This window comes from Asparagus officinalis, chromosome 2 (genome assembly GCF_001876935.1).
Source record: "Asparagus officinalis chromosome 2, Aspof.V1, whole genome shotgun sequence".
NCBI lineage: Eukaryota > Viridiplantae > Streptophyta > Magnoliopsida > Asparagales > Asparagaceae > Asparagus > Asparagus officinalis.
Window position 1 is genome coordinate 51523317 of NC_033795.1, and position 3534 is coordinate 51526850.

General features: G+C 38.1%; 1 long non-coding RNA gene across 1 annotated transcript; it reads right to left on the reverse strand.

The window, feature by feature from the left end:
* On the reverse strand, positions 1550–1972 carry LOC109829529. Its single transcript, XR_002244059.1, has 3 exons — positions 1882–1972; positions 1696–1788; positions 1550–1609 (listed from the first exon to the last, which is right to left on the reverse strand). It is a non-coding gene; the product is annotated as an uncharacterized LOC109829529 (long non-coding RNA).

Below are 3534 nucleotides of genomic sequence, written 5' to 3' on the forward strand. Positions count from 1 at the left end.
ATTAAATAAAAATAGTAAGAAGAATTCTAAAACTTTGGACATCAAACCATAATTCATCGGTCCTTAACGGAGAAAGTGAAGGTTAGATATCTCGTGAATTGAATGATTTCTACATTTTGGAAAATCGGAGAAAGTGAAGGTTAGATGGTGTGAGGGAAAAAACATGGTAGAACAGAAGATAACAACAAGAATGAAAGACGACTGATCACAAGTGTTGAAACAAAAATAAAATAAAAAGAAGTGATTACCAAGAATTTCTTGTTTCATAAATGTCAAACTCCCTTGGTGAATATACCTATACAACAAAAACGATGAGATTAACAAATTAGACAGATAGAGAGAGATTATAGAGTACTGAATGCTTGGCTCCTCGCACGCCACCCGCAGTAACCAAATTCAAGCAGCAAGAATTAGTGCACACGTGTGACATACAGGGAGCCAGGCATTCTCATGAATTACTATATATATTTCCTCCATTGCTAGCTTCTCTTCTTCTCTTCAAAGAAATCATAAACTCACCGCCCACCACCCCCACCCCCACCAACCCAAATTAAATTAAATTAATTATTAAAGTAAATAACTAATAAAAGAAATATGGATTCATAGTCTGTGATATCAAAGCTATCAAAATGTCAATGAAATACTTTCTTCAACCCACTAAGTTTCACCGGAAGAAACCTTAAATAACTAACCTCTGATCATCCAAGCTAAGTTCATTATCATAATAAATTTGATTGCAATGTGCTCCACTCGGACTTGACAGAATTCTGTAGCTTTTTTTTCTTTTTCTTTTCTTCTTTAAGAAAAAGAATGGATCTGATACTGATCCAAGCCACCTATATTCATAAAATTTGATTGGTTACAAACAAATGCATACCATTCCACATGGTTTACTTATAACAAATAGTCGATGTTTAAATTTTAAATTCCTAGCATTAAATTTAATAGTGTATGTCTAGAAATCATAAATAAGTCTAATAATGAAAAACTAAATGCAAGTCTGACCTCGTCTCGATGAGAAATCTCTACTACCACCGCTCGCTGCAGGCTGGCTACGTGCAAATAGCTGATGCACTAAAGCCTCAAGATCAGCAGTCTTCTGAGCTTGTTCGTTCATCTGCTCAGCTTGTGCGTTCATCTGCTCGACTTGTGAGACAATCTGCTCGGCTTGTGAGGCTATCTGTTCGGCTTGCATAGGTACTGTCTCTTTTAAAGCCACGACCTCAGCATCTCGCTCAGCTGACTTTGCAATAGAACTGGTAGATGAATTCCCTCGAAGGTGGATCCCATACCCCTTCAGGTAACCTGGCCTCCTTCCAAGTACCTCAATGGAGATCTCAAACTCATTCATCGGGGATGTAACTTCGGGCTGAGATTGTTCGATAGTCTTGTTGACTAATCGCTCCTGTCATTTTTAAAGATGTAAGATCCATATCATTAATGAATAGATATAAGTTTTTTGTATAGATTGATTTAACAAAAGTAAATTGGACATACGTACAAATGTATCTTGTGCTTTCTCATTTACCCATACTTTCGTTGTTTTTTAGTAGTGGGTTTCCTTGTAAAATTCCGGAAAAGAGGGAGCTTGCCCATCATTTTTTGATTTCTGTAATTATATAAATTTATCATTAAGGTTGTTAATAACTATTTATAGTCTATTTAAAAAGTAAAAACTTATAAAGCAAAACTTACAATTAGTGACATCGCTGCTGCAAATGATCGGGAACCAGATATATGATTGTAGGGCAACTTTGATCGACTCAACTTCGCTTTATCAGATTTTGTCTAATGACCAATATAAAATATATTATTAAAATATATAACAACAGTATTCCAAAATTAACATGACAATTTAATAATGTGATTTGAGATCTATACCTTCCATTCTTCAGTTTGCCACACATCAATCATCGATACCCAATCATTGGGATCCACACGCTTCGATGGATGGTTCTTGGGATCAGGTACTTCCTTCTCTATTAAACCAAGATATTAGACATGCAACTCATGCTTCCAATTTCTATATATACTCTGACACTTTTTCTTTATGGAATCTTGGATGACTAGGTCGTTCTCATAGTCCCCGACATTAAATCTTTGCTACAAGTACAGTTAAGCATGAATATACATATAAGCATTAATATATCTTTGCTACAAGTACAGTTAAGCATGAATATACATATAAGCATTAATATGATATATATGTATGTGAACGCGTTTCTTGTGGGGGCCACCCACGTGAGTGAAAACAGAAGTGAACGAAAGCAGATGTTTTGTTTCTTGGACTGGCCCAGCCGAACTTTTCCAGACTATAAAATAGGAACAAATTGTTCCTAGGTTTGAGTGCAAGGCTGGAGACTTTTTTTGTGGGCGGCTACAAAGAGGTGCAGGGCTGGGGTTTTTTTCTTTTGGCGGCTGCTGCAGACACAGAGAACAAAAGGAGCAGTGTTTTTTGGTGGCTATTAAAGGAGGAAAAGCTAGTCTTTTGTAGATGTTCTTTGTTTTAGCACCCCCTTTGAGAGGATATTTGTGTGAGGGATCTGAGAGTTTGTGAGAGGGTTTTATTTGTGAGATTGTAAACCCCAATTGTATCTCTCCCTCTAATAGTAGATCTCCCCTCTCCTTACCCCGTGGACGTAGGCTATTTGCCGAACCACGTAAAAGTTGTGTTCTTGCTGTAATTTGTAATAGCTTGTAAGATCCCTCGACAGGTCAGTCCTAGAACTGATGAGGGGAAGAGCCGATATCTCACTTTGTTGAGATATCCGCTTCAGATTTATGTTTCCTTGGTGAGACAGGAATTCTTACGATCTAATCTCTTGTTGTGCACCTTACGCACCGGAGGTGCTGCCGAAATTTCCGCTGCGCACAACAAGTGGTATCAGAACTTCGGGTTGGATTTGGGAGCTTGTTCGAAGGATTCGCTAAAGGATTCCTATTTGAAGAATTAGATCGACAACATGGAAGAAACAAGCACATCGGGATCGTCTCTTTCGAAGGCGATACAAAGTTTGAGCATCAATAATACAAAAATTGATGTTCCGAATATCGACGGCAAGATCAATTTCGATTTGTGGAGGTGTCAGGTGATGGACGCCTTAGATGCATAAAATTTGGAGGAGACTCTTGAGTTACAAGAGAAACCCGCTGATATGGAGGACAAGGTTTGGAAGAAAATGAATAGTAGGGCTTGTGGAGTTATTCGGTCATGCTTGATGCCGGATCTTATTTATGACGTAATGAACGAGACGTCGGCGAAGAGAATGTAGGAAACACTCAATGAGAAGTATCTGACGAAGAGCATTGAGAATCGGCTTCACTTGAAGAAGAGGTTTTACCAATTCAAGATGAAGAGGGGAGTTTCCATTCGGGAGCATGTTAACAATTTCACGAAGCTAATTTTGGATATGGCCAATGTAGATATCATGGTTAAGGATGAAGACAAGGCGATGCTACTATTGTGTTCGTTGTCAGAGGATGATTTTGGAACGTTTGTTCTCACTATGATAAATGGAAGAACTACGGTTAGCT